The sequence below is a fragment of the Trachypithecus francoisi genome, unplaced genomic scaffold, assembly GCF_009764315.1.
Source record: "Trachypithecus francoisi isolate TF-2019V2 unplaced genomic scaffold, Tfra_2.0 Lachesis_group10, whole genome shotgun sequence".
Taxonomy (NCBI): domain Eukaryota; kingdom Metazoa; phylum Chordata; class Mammalia; order Primates; family Cercopithecidae; genus Trachypithecus; species Trachypithecus francoisi.
In genome coordinates this window covers 20,689,246-20,706,184 of record NW_022681455.1, presented here as the reverse complement: position 1 = coordinate 20,706,184, position 16,939 = coordinate 20,689,246, and the positions used below count along the sequence as shown (strand labels likewise).

General features: G+C 42.3%; 1 protein-coding gene and 1 non-coding gene across 5 annotated transcripts in view; one reads left to right on the top strand and one right to left on the bottom strand.

Moving 5' to 3' along the window:
- The window catches only part of E2F3 (E2F transcription factor 3), a 90,845-nt gene that overhangs the window by 25,122 nt on the left and 48,784 nt on the right, over positions 1–16,939 (bottom strand). The window lies entirely within an intron of this gene.
- On the top strand, positions 15,814–15,920 carry LOC117088818. The gene has a single exon (XR_004439349.1). It is a non-coding gene; the product is annotated as a U6 spliceosomal RNA (small nuclear RNA).

Genomic DNA, 16,939 nt, shown 5'->3' with positions numbered 1-16,939 from the left:
TCATCTGCATCCTCTGTGGTATCTTTTATAATAAACCAGTAAATATCAATGTTTCCTGAGTTCTGTAAGCTGCTCTAGCAAATTAACCGAATATGAGGAGTGGGGCGTGGGAATCCCCATAGCAGGTTGGCCAGAGGCACAGGTAAAACAACCTGGGGCTTGCAACTGGCATCGAAAGTTGGGGGTGGTCTTGTGGGACTGAACCCTCCAATCTGTGTGATGTGACACTTCTCTGGGTAGATGGTGTCAGAATTGAATTGGAGGACGCCCAGCTGGTGTCCGCTGCAGAACGAATTGCTTTCTTGATGCCTGGGGAAACCCGCCCCCCACATCTGGTGTCACAACTGTAATATGCGAAAATAGTGGGAGAAACCGCATTTGTTCATTCCTCAGCATTTTCAGAATTGGTATCAGAATCAGGATTGCTAGAACATCCGTAGCTCACGTTTGGGAAGAAAATAGATAAAGGGGTTGGGGGGCGAGAAAACATGGATTCCTGGGTGCCCACGTGGTCACCCATGGTATGGAGTGGCAGCTGGGCCGACATCAGTCACTAAAGGTAAAAGTTACCAATAGAATTTAGAGGCGGATCAATCTAACTCCCTGGAAGGTGGTTTGCTCAATGCATGAAGAAATGCAAACTAATAAGAAAAAAGCAAAATATGCAACTCCTTGGTTATTGTTATCCGTAATAGCTAGAATGAAAGTAAAGAGAGTGCTGGGCCAAACCTTGATGCCAGACCAAGTTCAGATTTCAGTCGGTCTATGCTTCAGCCAGTAGCCTCAAAGAACTCCGCTCCCGCAAGGCAAAAATTATGCAGCGACATCAGAAAGCACCCCTAAGGACTTTGGGCACCAAGAAGGCAGCGTGGGGAAAGGGCAAAATCAAGAGACCATTGAAAGCAGAAGGTATAGTGTGAAGGAATTGTTTCAGTTTTTAGACTGGTATCATCAGTTTCCTGAGGAGCCTTTACTAAAATGCACCGTGAGAGTAACTAACTCAGGAGCAGTGTCTTTGTTTTGAATGTTGGAAGAAGGGGGACTGCCTGACTCCACCTATAAATAAATGTCAAGCTGAAACAGCTGATACGCTTTGTATTCATGCCATGTGGGGCCTGGGTTTATGACCAATGAATTATTCAACCACTGAATATGCCTTGCTACCCAAGTCATGGTAAATGATGCGATTAGGGGCACCCCTTTAATGTGGATGCCCCATTTAACCTTGTTGCCACAAATTGAGAGATAGTTCAAGAAACCTTATGAGATGTACTGGCTCAGCTTCCCCTCATGAGTCTTACAGATGCTAATACAAACATTAGGTTAATTAAGAGAATGATGAAGGGTGGGCTGGAGAGGGGGGGCAGAGTCACAGGACTCCTCACAGGAAGGTGGACTTTTTTTTATGGTTATTAAGAAATAAGGCGAATAAGAACATACTGGGCCGGGTGTGGTTGCTCACATCTGTAATCCCAGCACTTTGGGAGGTTGAGGCAGGTAGATCACGAGGTCAGGAGTTCAAGACCAGCCTGGACAAGATGGTGAAACCCCGTATCTACTAAAAATACAAAAATTAGCTGCGCGTGGTGGGAGGCACCTGAAATCCCAGCTACATGGGAGGCTGAGGCAGAGAACTGCTTGAACCCGGGAGGCAGAGGTTGCAGTGAGGCCACCACACTCCAGCCTGGGCGACAGAGCAAGACTCCGCCTCAAAAAAAAAAAAAAGAACCCATTGATGAGGTGAAACAGAGGAAAAACAGAGAGAAGAGTCATGGGACTTGTCCCAGTAGGGTGGAAATCTTTGGTGGTTATTAAGAAATGAGATGAATAAAACAAATTAGCAAGAAAAAATCCAAAAAATCCCATCAAAAAGTGGGCTAAGAACATGAATAGACAATTCTCAAAAGAAGGTATACAAATGACCCACAAACATATGAAAAAGTGCTCAACGTCACTAATGATCAGGGAAATGCAAATCAAAACCACCATGCGATACTACCTTACTCCTGCAAGAATGGCCATAATCAAAACATCAAAAAATAATTGCTGGCTGTGGTGGCTCACGCCTGTAATGCCAGCACTTTGGGAGGCTGAGGTGGGCAGATCACTTGACGTCAAGAGTTCAAGATCAGCCTGGTCAACATGGTGAAACCCCATCTCTACCAAAAATACAAAAAGTAGCCAGGAGTGGTGGCGTGCACCAGTAGTCCCAGCTACTCAGGAGGCTGAAGCAGGAGAATCGCTTGAACCTGGTAGGCGGAGATTGAAGTGAGCCAAGATCATGACATTGCACTCCAGCCTGGGTGACAGAGCGAGACTCTGCACCCCGCCACCCCCTCCCCCTCCCACAAAAAAAAGATGTTGGTGTGGATGTGAACAGGGAGTACTTCTGCATTGCTGGGGGGAATATAAACTAGCACAACCACTATGGAAAACAGTGTGGGGATTCCTTACAGAACTAAAAGTAGAAATTACCATTTGATCCAGCAATCCCACTACTGGGTACATACCCAGAGGAAAAGAGGTCTTATTTGAAAAAAATATTTGCACACACATGTTTATAGCAGCACAATTCACAATTGCAAAAATGTGGAACCAACCCAAATGCCCATCAATCAACAAGTGGATAAACTGTGGTATGTATATACGATGGAATACTACTCAGTCATAAAAAAATGAATCAATGGCATTCACAGCTACCTGGATGAGACTGAACACTATTATTCTAAGTGAAGTAACTCAGGGATGGAAAACCAAACATTGGATGTTCTCATTCATAGGTGGGAGTTAAGCTATGAGGATGCAAAGGCATAAAAATGACACAATGGACTTTGGGGACTCAGAGGAGTGAGGGATAAAAGACTACAAATTGGGTGCAGGGTATACTGCTGGAGTGATGAGTGCACCAAAATCTCACAAATCACTGCTAAAGAACTTACTTATGTAACCAAATACCACCTGTTCCCCAATAACCTATGGAAATTAAAAAAAAAAAATGGGATGAATAAAACGGAAACTGAAATAAAAGGAGGTTAAAACAAATGTTTTAATGCAACACTGTGAAAGGCTGGTTGGATCAAAGGGAAGTCCTGCTGGTCTCCCAAAATTAAGGGGTTCCAAAAATGTTTGCTACATTTACCCTAGTGTGGAGAAATTTAAAAAGTCAGAGGCAGAGATTACAATGAAGGATCTGATCTGAAATCGCCTGAGGCAATAGTCAGGGAGATTAATCAAGATAAAGACCAACAGACGGCAAGTAAGGGTGTCTTGGCCCAGTCCCCTGCTGGGGAACCACAGCCTTATGGACACAAGTGGGAAAATCGTCTGGGTGGTGAAGAGTAATTCCTGGGACTCCTTGATATGGGAGCCTTAGGCACTGTGCTGCCAAAACCCTCTGGGCAAGCCCCGACTTGGGCTACAGTTAGATTGTGAGAACATAAAAATGTAAGGATTGCTAGGATAATCAAAGCTGGGATGTTTAAGTAGGCTTTATATAAGGAAGTTGTGTCTCTTTACCTAAATGATTTATAGGAATGGATATCATGTCTGTCCCCTAGCTGGCACTGAACTGTGCTAACGAAACCTGTTGATAAAGGTCTAATGAAGGCTACGGTTAGGAAAGTAAGGGTTGATGGAATTAAGGTAAAAGTTTAGAGAGAGGTGGCATATTTGAACACACTTCATGAGAAATAGCTGTGTCTCTTTATCATGCAATTACATCTGAGTGGGAAATGCTCCCCCTACACAGTCCTCTAAAATAGAGGGCATGTAAATCCACCCTTTGAGCAACATTGATTGGACGTGCTAAATGGGAGCTAGTAAGATTGCCCGAGCCCACAGGGCACAGAGGAGAAGCTGACTGCAGGTGGAGACACATCCTGGAGGCATAGCCCTGTGTGGAGCCTAGACTGAAGAACGCAAAATGACCCTGACACCTGAAATAACCATGCTGTCTGGGGGTGATGTCAGAGGAACACTGTAATGTGGAAGGCGGTACCCAGAAGAGTTCTATCAGAAAATGGCAATGGTTTATAAGGGATCAGACTACCTACCCGAGGAATGCAAGGAGGAGATAACCTCTCCCCTAGGCCTGACTCTGGAACTGTGTGAGGCGCTGCTGGATTCTTCGGTGCCCGATAAACAGCTCTCTGATTAACTGACAAAGAGCCGCTGTGTTTATGATGCACTTCAAGGCAGTTTCAAGGTGAACAGATAACAGCCCATTTGATCACCAATCGGCAATGATGCAATCAACCATGCCTATGTAATGCAGCTTCCATAAAAGCCCCCAAAGGACTGGCTTTGGAGAGCTTCTGAATAACACATGGAGGTTCCTAGAGGGTGGCGTACCTGGGGAGGCCATGCAAGCTCCACACTCCTGCCCCTGTACCTCGCCCTATGTATCCCTTTATCTGTACCCTTTGTAATATCCATTATAATAAACCAGTAAATGCTGTTTCCCTCATTTCTGTGACCTGCTCTGGCAAATTAATCAAACCCAAGAAGGGGGTTGTGGGAACCCCAATTTATAGCTATTTAGTCAGAAAAACAGGTAAAACAATCTGGGGCTTGCAACTGGCACTGGAAGTAGGGGGCAGTCTTGCGGGGCTCAGCCTTCAACCTGTGGGATCTGATGCTATCTCTGGGTAGACGGTGTCGGAATTGAATTGGTGGACACCCAGCTGGTGTCCACTGCAGAATGAATTGCTTGCTTGATGTCTAAGGAAACTATTCCCTCACTGGGCACATCTGGTGTCAGCAGCATGATGGGAAACTACAGTAGGAGAAACTGAGTTTTTAAATTCCTCTTTATTCTCAGACATACCCAGCGAAAACCTTTTAAAATCCAAAGGCAAAATATAGACTTTTTCCCAGAGATACGAAAGCTGAAAGAATTCTTCACCAGTAGAATAGAGAAAATACTAAAGGAAGGGCCTCAAACAGAATAAAATGATGCCAAATGGAAAACAGATCTACGTGAAGGAATTAAGAGCATCAGAAATGGTAACTATGTGGGTAAATATGTAAATTCCTCCTCCACATTTAAATCTCTCTCTTTGTTTTTACAGATACAGGACTTCACTATGTTGCCCAGGCTGGTCTTGAACTCCTGGCTTCAAGCTATCCTCCTACCTCGGCCTCCCAAAGCACTGGGATTATAAGTGTGTGCCACTGCACCCGGCCATAATTTACTAATTTTTAAAATTGGTTATCTTTTAAAGAGATTTGGCCTGGTGCAGTGGGGCTCATGCATGTAATCCCAGCACTTTGAGAGGCAGAGGCAGGAGATTTACTTGAGCCCAGGAGTTCAAGAGCAGTGTGGGCAACAGTGAGACCCGGTCTCTACAAAAATAAAAAAATTAGCCAAGTCTGGTGGTGCACACCTGTAGTCCCACCTACTTGGAGTTAGTTAAAGTGAGAGGATCACTTGAGCCCAGGAATTTGAGGCTGCGGTGAGCTATGACTGCGCAAAGGAGTGAATGGGGGCTGAGGTGGAAGGACTGCTTGAGCTCAGAAGTTTGAGTCCAGCCTAGGTGACACAGTGAGATCCTGTCTCAAAAAAAAAAAAAAAACAGAGAGAGAAAGAAAGAGACAAAACAAAAAGAACAAGAGAGAGAGAGACCTGCCCTGCCTGATACCCAGGTTTTTATTGTGTAATTACAGGAATTAGTGAAATAGGCTGGGCACCGTGGCTCATGCCTGTAATCCCAGCACTTTGGGAGGCCGAGGTGGGCGGATCACCTGAGGTCAGGAGTTCAAGACCAGCCTGGCCAACCTGGTGAAACCCCGTCTCTACTAAAAATACAAAAATTAGCAAGATATGATGGTGGGCACCTGTAATCCCAGCTACTTGAGAGGCTGAGGCGGGAGAATCGCTTGAACCCGGGAGGTGGAGGTTGCAGTGAGCTGAGATCACACCACTGCACTCCAGCCTGGGCCACAGAGTGAGACTCTGTCTCAGAAAAAAAAAAAAAAAGGAATTAGTGAAATATGTACAGGCATACCGACAGGTAAACAGACCAAAAGAATAGAATAAAAAACCGAGAAACAGCTCCACGCATACATGAAGATGTCATATATTGCAAATGGGACACTGCAGATACTGCAAAGAATGGACTATTTCATAAACTGTGTATCGGGAAGATAAAATTGGATCCCTCAAACTACATACAAAACTCAACTCCAGACCTACTGAGGTAAGCAAGAGACTTCACGGGAGGGCAGCACAAATGACACGTGCTGTCTGTCAACAAAAGGCCACAGTAAAACAATGGAAAGGTAAGCTACCTCAGCATTATTATCCAGAATAGGTAAAGAATTAGGAGGAGCCAGTAAGAAAAGAACATATAACCCAAGAGAAAATTAGATAAAAGACAGGAATAGGGGATTCCTAGAAGAGACTACTAAATGGCTGAAAATATTAAAATATAAAGTCAGGGAAATATAAATTAAAATGAAATAGCCTTCTCACACTTACGAGGTTGGCAAAAATGACAAAGTCTAAAAATACCAAATGCTGAAAATATAAGAAACAGATACTATGCTTGAAGCCAGAGGTTGACGGGGAGGCCCCTTGGGAGAAGAGTTTTATCAGTATTTAGTGAAAACCACCAACTCCTCAATACGCACCATAAACTACTGCACATATGCACAAGGATGTGCACGCAAGAATTTGTAGAGCAGCATCAGCACCAGGCTATAGTCATTAACACAGGCCAATCACGCAAACACAGCACTGAGTAGAAAACAAACCAAAAAACCCCAGAATGTATACAGTATCTTTTTATAAAATTTTAAAAACATTAAAAACATTACTAAATAGGATTAGGTTAATAAATACGTAGTAAAAGTAGACATACACAACACAGGCAAAGTATGAGAAATGAAGGGAAATGTAGTGGAAAAAACAATGCATTTGCGGAGAGAAACAAGACTCTTCAAATGTATTGTCTCGCTCTGTCGCCCAGGCTGGAGTGCAGTGGTGCAATCTTGGCTCACTGCAAGCTCTGCCTCCCGGGTTCACACTATTCTCCTGCCTCAGCCTTCCAAGTAGCGGGGACTACAGGTGCTCACCACCATGCCTGGCTAATTTTTTTGTATTTTTAGTAGAGACGGGGTTTCACCATGTTAGCCAGGATGCTCTTGATCTCTTGACCTTATGATCCACTTGCCTCAGCTTCCCAAAAGTGCTGGGATTACAGGCGTGAGCCACTGCGCCCGGCCTTCAAATGTATTGTTAATGTCATTTCATGGGTGCTATTCTTTCTATCTTTTGTATCTGAAATATTTTATAGTAAATTAAAAAAATTAAAAACAAGCGTCAATTAGTGAGGCAGAAGAATGGGCACGAGACAGTATAGCTATTTTGGAGGATAATCTGGCAGTATTAACATTTTAAACATGCACGGCTTTTTTTTTTTTTTTTTTTGAGATAGAGTCTCGCTCTGTCTCCCAGGCTAGAGTGCAGCAGCACGATCTCGGCTCACTGCAACTTCCACCTCCTGGGTTCAAGTGATTCTCCTGCCTCAGTCTCCCATGTAGCTGGGATTACAGGTATGCACCACTACACCCAGCTAATTTTTATATTTTTAGTAGAGATGGGGTTTCACTATGTTGGCCAGGCTGGTCTCGAACGCCTGACCTCAGATGATCTGCCCACCTCGGCCTCCCAAAGTGCTGGGATTACAGGAGCGTGCCACCATGCCTGGCCAAAACATGCATGACTTTTTGACTCTACAAGTGTACTTCTGGGAACCAATTTATCTTAGAGAAATACTAAAAAACACACACAGAAAGGCATGTATAAGGATGTTTATTATAGCACTATAATCAACAGGGTGAGTTAAAAATATAAATGACTATTTTTCATTAATTCATTAATAAGGGAATGGTTAAATAAATCATTTTATTTATATACCCATATTATAAAACATTATGTACCTGCAGTATTCTATGGCCAAGGTGCATCTTTCCTTTAACAAGTAAGGAAAAAAACCAAGTCAGAACTGTAGATAAGGCACGGTTTCCAATGTAAAGCAAAAACAACCACTGTTGAAAATACATAAAAAAAAGGCCTGGAAGGAAGTCCATAAGTGAGGAGAAGGGGAAGGGCTGAAGACGCTAACACATCCTATATACTTCTGATAGAATGTGTGTGGGAATACATAATCTGTGTAATTCATTTGTAAAATTGGTGAAAATAGAATAAAAACAGAGGAAATACATGTTAAAAACAAACAAAGAAGTCTAGGGAAACTGGAGGAACCAGTCAGCCCATGAGAAGTTCTGAGATGGCTGGGCTTCTGGGAGACAAGGCGTGGGAAGCCTCCATGAGCACTGACAAAGAATAACATTTAGTGAAAGAACAAATGAGCGGATGAGAGGAAAGAGGGGAGCATTGGGAGCCCCCAGATTCTAGGATTATTGTCCACTTCTATAACATCAGTTCTTACCCAAAGGTAAGTAACTCACAAGTTTTCTTTCTCTTTTGAGACAGGGTCTTGTTCTGTTGCTCAGGCTGGAGTGCAGTGGTACAGTCACGGTTCACTGTAGCTTCCACCTCACGAGCTCAGGCAATCCTTTCACCTCGACCCCCCAAGTAGCTGGGACTACAAGTGCATGCCACCACGCCTGGCTAATTTTTGTATTTTTGGAGAGACAGGGTTTTGCCACATTGCCCAGGCTGGTCTCGAACTCCTGGACTCAAGTGATCTTCTCACCTAGGCCTCCTACAGTGCTGGGACGAAGAGCCTGGCTGTAACTCATAAACTTTCAAAAGGAAACAAAAATGTATCCAATGCCTACTGTGTACTTCCATGTTGATTATTTTAATTAAAGGAAAGTGGATCCTCTAATAAACCTTTAATTTGTTAAGATAAAATAATTTCTATGTATTAAAAAAAATCGATGTAAACAGTGACATCAATTCTCAGCTACACTGACTGTTCAGACATATGCTTTTTAAACATAATATAGTGGTAACAGATTTCAGAACAAGCTCTTCATCTAATGGTATAGGTGGTAGTTGGTTGTTTTCTTTTTTTCGAGACGGAGTCTCACTCTGTCGCCCAGGCTGGAGTGCAGTGGCATCATCTTGGCTCACTGCAACCTCCGTCTCTGGGGTTCAAGTGATTCTCCTGCCTCAGCCTCCCGAGTAGCTGGGATTACAGGTGTCAGCCACCATGCCAGACTAACTTTTGTATTTTTAGTGGAGACGGGGTTTCACCATGTTGGCCAGGCTGGTCTCAGGTGATCCTGACCTCAGGTGATCCACCTCTCTTGGTCTCCTAAAGTGCTGGGATTACAGGCGTGAGCTACCGCCCCCAGCCCTTCCAGGCTATATCACTAAAGAAAAAAACAACTGTGGCAAATCTGACGTAGACCCCATTTCATATGATCCCTGACAAGCTAAATAGAGGATTAAACAACTTGCGAGGTGACAGAGTCATCCAAAGACACCCAGCCCGGGGCAGATAATGGAAGAACCTCTCTTACTCTAATTGTTCTTCCCAAAAACTTCTAGCGAAGCATCCTTGAACCACTTCTGGGGAATAGAATATTAAAAATGCAATCTCCACACAAAAAAGCAGTACTTTTGCCTCTTTGTCACAACAGAGTTTTACTGACAAGCCTATTTTTGGGAAACCTCCTAGTGTTTAAAGGACAGAATGGAATCCTTGGAGAGTGAGTAAAGTTACACTGATAAGACATGGGTTGGCTCTAAGAAGAGAATTCAATTTTCTTAAAAATAACCAAGAAGACAAGCTTATCTCCAAGGTCCACCAGCAAGCACCACTATGAGTGAGCTGTTTTTTCTAAGGCTGAGGAAGTGGAGAAATGGTCTGGGAGGGAGGTGCAGAGAGGAGCCAGTGGGCAGAGCAACCAACTCTGGTAGGTGTTGCTTGACCTACCTATTTAATTTATAAATTAGGGGCTAAAGACCCCTCGGTATGGGCAAGACAAGATACAAGTCTTCTCTTTCAAAATCTCCCTGGCAAAACAACACAACCACGAAAGTAGAAAAAGCACACACGGTTCTTTAAAAGGAGTCAAATTCCTCCACTCCCATTCTGAATGACTCCCTGTTACAGTAATGTGGGCAAACATTTTGATAGAGATTATGGATCTGAAGCCTCTTGCTTACCCACTGTAAGTTCAGAACAAGGTCTTAGTTAGTTAGCCTTTTTCTACTTCATAACGAGACACTATCTCTGAGGTTCGGAAGAAAAATCAAACGGAAAGGCCTACGGCAGTGATTGCTAATGAATACATATGAAGTCATGTTCATTTCTCAAATGAACATAAAAAGATCTTGAAGAAATACTAGACAAATTGCTATGAAAAATGTGGGCTGGAATAGTGATCCAAAAACTCTAAAAATATACAAACTTGATAATACTGAATTCAATGAAAATTATACTAAGAAAAATGTTCTTTATCTAAATTAATTTTGGGAAAAAAATGGCAGTGTGTTGCTGCAGGCAAGGGATGACAATATTAACTTTTACTAGTGATAAAGTCAATAACAAACTATGACGTCTATCAAGGACCCTGGCTCTATTCAGCAGCTCAATGATTACAGGAAGAGCAACAATTTATTTGAACAGGAATTTAGCTCGTGCAGAACAAGGATTTCTCAGGAGGCAATTGTGGCAGGTGTAGCTAGGGGACCACTCTGACAGTTTGTCTCCTTTTCATCAGTGTTATTTTCTAACCCACTTACCTCTTTACTACATCTATCCTATATACTTTCCTACAATTCTAGGTAATGGATGCTGCTGCAATAGATGTTTGTTAATTGGGAGACTAAAGAGAGAACGGGCCAGGCGCAGTGGCTGATGCCTGTAATCCCACCACTTTGGGAGGCTGAGGCAGTCGGATCACCTGAGGTCAGGAGCTTGAGACCAGTCTGGCCAACATGGTGAAACTCCATCTCTACTAAAAATACAAAAAAAAAAAAAAAAAAAATTAGATGGGGATGATGGTGCACTTCTGTAATCCCAGCTCCTTGGGAGGCCGAGACGGGAGAATTGCTTGAACCTGGGGTGCGGAGGGTGCAGTGAGCCAAGATGGGGCCACTCCACTCCAGCCTGGGCAACACAGCAAGACTTCATCTCAAAAAAAAAAAAAAAAAAAAGAGAGAGAGAGAGAAAACGAAGGATCTCAAAGCTTACACTAGCTGAACCTGACAAGTCAGGGAACATTTTTTCCCTAGATTATTTCCAGATGTAGGCAAAGGGGGTGCGGAGGAGAAACACTCTCTTCATCTCTGAAGCCATACCTACGTCAGGTCCTCCCACTGCCTCTCCTCCTGCTGGTTCGAAGCCTGGAAACCTCACCTGTGGGCAAAGTGAGGTCATAAACCCGAAATGCATTGCTTTTCTTGGTGAATGACCCTAGATGAACTTCCAAGAACTCTGCATGAGATCTTACCTGAGAATTCATCTAGGGATTCTTATAACCAACTTTTTGCAATTAATCATTACAAATGCAAAGTAAGTACCTGGTTATTTAAAAAGCAACAAATACTTAATTTTGTGAGAAACAAACCTCCATAATCTCTACAGTTAAGGTTTATGAATCGGAGACCATTATTTATAAATTAAAATTACTTAATCCCCCCAAAAGCCCTCAATACTTTTCTGAAACATAGTTAATGAATCTTGTAATGACTCTGGTACTTTTTTAACCAGTGGACTGACATTAATTTTTTTTAAACAAAATCTATTTCTATTTGTATTCGCACATTGCATTGCTCACTAAAATATGTGCGCGAGTGCGTGTAGGCAGTCATTTCATAAAAAGCAAGGAGGAAAGGAGACAGGACTATTTGAATCACATTCCAATTTAGGAGAATGCTCTTTATGACAATGTTCTCAGAATGGTTTATAAAGGTGAATAAAATAAGAAACTACAAGAACAGATACATTAAAATGAGTGTTATTTCCATTGTATAATTCTCCTTGTCAGTTTGCAAAATAGAACTTAATTTTTTTTTTTTTTTTTAACTGGGAGACTGGAGGAATGGCAAGAAACCTTGGCTGAGTTCCCTGGGTCTCGGTTTCTTCATCTGTACAAAGTGTAGAGAGGACTAGAAAATTCATTGGCATACCACTTTCTAGGGTTTGAAGGCCTATGAGCATCTCGGAAGTTTCACATCCTAATCAATTACTTCTTTTGTTCATTTACTCTGACCATCTTTGGGTAAGACCTTACCGGAACCTGGCAAAAGCTAAATTCACCAGAAACTTATGAGATTACAGGTAAGAACATAAAGTAAGGACAATATATTTCAAAAACCATCATAGAATTCTAAGCAAAAATGGAAGAATACCAAAAGCCTCTTGATCTGTGACGTAGTTTGTAGCTAAACACATACGCTCTTTGCCTAGCTCCTTCAATGCTTAACCCTGAGGTGTGGCAACGGCAAGCCTCAGCCAGTGTATCATTTCAGAGTTCTGTCCTTGGGTTTCCAAGGGTTGATTCTAGAATTGTCTGGAGTTGTAAAAGGGATGAGAGAATTTCTTTCTGTCTCCACCCTATTACCACACTGTTTATGACCAAATGGCACCCCTGTCAAAGCTTTTGGGACACCCTTGCCCCAGGGCCAGTGCAAAAGAATGTTCACTTTATTAAGAACAGTGCCCTGTCTTGAGGGAAAACAGGATGTTTAGAAAGTTTTGTACTTAATCTTCGACTCTCTCTTTAGCCAACTATGACTCGTTACAGGGAAAATTGTACAGCAGGGTCAATAAATAAAACCATAGACTTCTATGACGAATTGTCAAGTGCTGCTGTGGACAAGGCAATATCTGATGGGCCAAAAGGTGGGAAAAGATCTAGAAAGGTCCATGGCTTTCCCTGGAGCCCTCAAAGATAACAGACGCTTTTGTAGGTCAGAGTCTCCAAAGAGGGTTGGAATCAATCTGCTAAATGCATCAAAACAGAGCCAAGTGGGAAAGTCCAGTCCTGACCTCCCTGGCACAGGCATCCACTGGCATTTTATCACTTTGCTTGCAGCCAACAAAATCAATCAGCAAGACTATCACAATGAAGCACACAGGATATGGAGAGAAACACATACTACAACATGTGTTCTTCAACAGACAAGAAAGCCATCCAAATCAAAAGGAGTTGATTTCAGCTTCAAGCAAGTTGCTATGTATGCATTTCTTATTCTGATTATATTGGCACTCAGGACCATTTTCTTGCATTTGATATTTGGTCCCTCTTATAATTCTTATTATCAAAACCAAAACCACTTTAAAACAAATGTGCATGTCCTTGGTTCTTAAACTAACTTTGATACACATTGTCATCAACTGGGTAATAAAAAAAAAATCCTGATCCCTCAGTTCCACCCCTGAGATATAGAATTAGTTACATGGATTTGGCCTGGGTAGTTGGATTTTAAAAAGCTATCCAGTGGAATCTAATGTCCAGAATAGCTTTAGAACTACTGCTCTGAGCTGAACCCTGGCTGGCAATTAGGCTTAGAGGTATGGGAACTCTGCCTTAACCTGCCAAATACAAGTACCATTACAGTGTGGCTAACAGTCATCCGAAGTATTCTATTCTGGTATCAAATTAATTTTAAAGGCAGAGGGGCAAGGGATGAGAAGGAACAATGATGCTTTTGTGGGGGTAAGACAAGTCTTCAATGCTACAAAACTCCCTAGCATATTATAGAAACCAGTTTTGCTGGTTTTTTATTATATGACAAAGGGAGGCACTGACCCAGTGGCAAGATTCTGGATGTAAGGTGTACCAGTCCAAAGCACTAGCAGTCCTAGTGAGATATCCCTGTGACTCCTGGAAAAAACTCAGAGAAGTTTCCTACTCTAAGAATACCACCTTTAAAGAACAGATATTGTCACTTCCTGCTGCGAGTCTACATTTTTACATGTCAAGAATATAAGGACCAAACCCATCTGTCCACAAGACAGTGCTACAGGGTTGTAAACTGCCATTATGAAATTAGATATTACCTCTAGGTCATGGGTCTCAATCTTGAGCATGCTCAGAATCACCCCAGAGGCTTGTTAAATTCAGATTGTGGGCTTGTCCACACAGGGTCTCTGATTCTGTAGGTCCACGATGGCAGTTTGCATTTCTGAAAGTTCTCAGCTGATGCTAAGACTGCTGGTGTGAGGAAGACCACGCTTTGAGAACTCCTGTTCTTAGGGCTCATAAAAGGCGTGGTCCTTGAGTAACAAGAAATGTTTCTTCAGGCTTTGTGATAAAGAGACAAATACTTTGAGTGAAAGGAGACAGTATCTTAAGATAAACCTTGAGAATTGTGCCAAGAGGTAAAATGTTAACATTCCCCTAGGGAGAAACAAGCAGGTGGGTTGTTAACCTCATTCATTCACTCTTGAGTAAATATTATCCTTGGAGGACAAAGTGGAAGAGCTGTCTTGAGTTAAAAAGAGAACTGAAACATTCTTTCCAAAAAATGGTGACCCATGGTTTCTTGTTTTACAAGGGAATTGTGGGCATTTTTCATTCACAAAATATTTATAATGGTGGCACTTCAGTGGGAGGAAAGGTGGGCATTTTGACTAAGTGGTTAGGGAAACTGGGTAGCCATCTACAAAAAATAAAGTTGAGTCAGGCATGATTGCTCCTGTCTATAATCTCAGCACTTTGGGAGGCTGAGGTAGGATCGCCTGAGCCCAGGAGTTTGAGACCAGCCTGGGCAACATAGCAAGATCTCGTCTCCACAAAAATTTGCCAGTTATGGTGGTGTGCACCTGTGGTCCCAGCTACTCAGGAGGCTGAGGCAAGAGAACCGCCTGAGCACGGGAGGTCAAGGCTGCAGTGAGCCGTCACTGCGCCACTGCACTCCAGTCTGGGCAACAGAGTGAGAGCCTATTTCCAAGAACAGAAAGAAAGAAAGAAACTTGAATCCATACTTAACAGAATATCAGGATAAACCTCAAACAAAGCAAATATTTAAATGTAAAAAAAAGTAATAGCATAGAAATTCTGCAAGAAAATATGGGTCAATTCTTGTACATGTATGTGTGGAAGGGATTGGTGGAAAATGCTTTCTTTCTGTTTCTTGAAATCCAGAAGCCATAAAAGAAAGAATGGAAAATTAACTTCTGTATAAGACCAAAAAACCCCACAAATACTAAAGGAAATGATAAACCAAGAAAAATTTGAAGATCATATCACAGACTTAGAGCTAATCTCCCTGTTACACAAAGAGCCCTTACAAATCAACAAGAAAAAGAGCAAGAATCCAACAGAAGAGTAAATCATGTACAGGAATTAAGTAAGCACAGTTTGCAAAAAAAAAAAGGAAATGAGAAAAACAAATGGCTTCTTCTTTTTTTAGATGGAGTCTCGCTCTGTCACTGGGCTGGAGTGCAGTGGTGCGATCTCGGCTCACTGCAACCTCTGCCTCCTGGGTTCAAGCGATTCCCTGCCTCAGCCTCACAAGTAGCTGGGGCTACAGGTGTGCGCCACCATTCCCAGCTAATTTTTTTGTATTTTTAGTAGAGACGGGGTTTCACCATGTTGGCCAGGATGGTCTGGATCTCCTGACCTCGTGATCCACCCTCCTTGGCCTCCCATAGTGTTGGGATTACAGGTGTGAATCACCGTGCCCAGCCAACAAATGGCATTTAAACATCTTGAAAAGATGTCCAGCCTCTTCCTTCTTTAAAAAGGTATGAAACTCTAAACCATATCGATATAGCATATTTTACAAATGAGATTGGCAAAAATCCGAAAGTTTGATAACTCACTCTACTGGTGCAGCCCTCATTACGTTAGCAGGAGTGCAGAAATCAAACAGTACTTAGGGTGCTTGCTTCAGCAGCACATATATGAAGATTGGAAAAATACAGAGAAAATTAGCATGGCCCCTGTGCAAGGATGACAGGCAAATCTGTGATGCATTGCATTTAAAAAAACAAAAATAGTCCACTGAAAGGGCAAGCAACACGAACTATAAAATCTAGAAGAAATGGATAAATTCCTGGACACATACAACCTCCCAAGAGTGAACCAGAAAGAAACAGAATCCAGGAACAGACCAATAACGAACTCGGAAATTGAATCAGCAATAAATAGTCTACCAACCAAGAAAAGCCCAAGACCAGACAGATTTACAGCCAAATCCAAATTCTACCAGACGTACAAAGAGCTGGTACCATTCCCACTGTAACTAGTCCAAAAAATTGAGGAGGAGGGATTCCTCCCTAACTCATTCTATGAGGTAAGCATCACCCTGATACCGAAACCTGGCAGAGACACAGTGAAAAAACAAGGCCAATATCCTTGATGAACATCTATGCAAAAATCCTCAATAAAATACTGGCAAATCAAATCCTCTAGTACATCAAAAAGCTTATCCATCATGATCAAATAGGCTTTATTCCTGGGATGCAAGGTTGGTTCAACACAGGCAAAGCAATAAATGTTATTCATCACATAAATAACTAAACACAAAAACCACATGATTATCTCAATAGATGCAGAAAAGGCTTTCAATAAAGTTCAGCACTGCTTCATGTTAAAAACTATCAATAAACTAGATATCGAAGGAACATACCTCAAAATAATAATAGCCATCTATGACAAACCCACAGGCAACATAATACTGAATGGGCAAAAGCTGGAAGCATTCCCCTTGAAAACTGGCAAAAGACAAGGATGCCTTCTCTCACCACTCCTATTCAACATAGTATTGGAATCCCTGGCCAGAGCAATCAGTCAAGAGAAAGAAATAAAGTGCATCCAGATAAAAAGAGAGGAAGTCAAAGCATCCCTGTTTGCAGACAACATGATTCTGTATCTAGAAAACCCCATAGTCTCAGTCCAAAAGCTCCTTAAGCTGATACACAAATTCAGTGAAGTCTCAGGATACAAAAGCAACATACAAAAATCACTAGCATTCCCATATGCCAACAGTTAAGTCAAGAGCCAA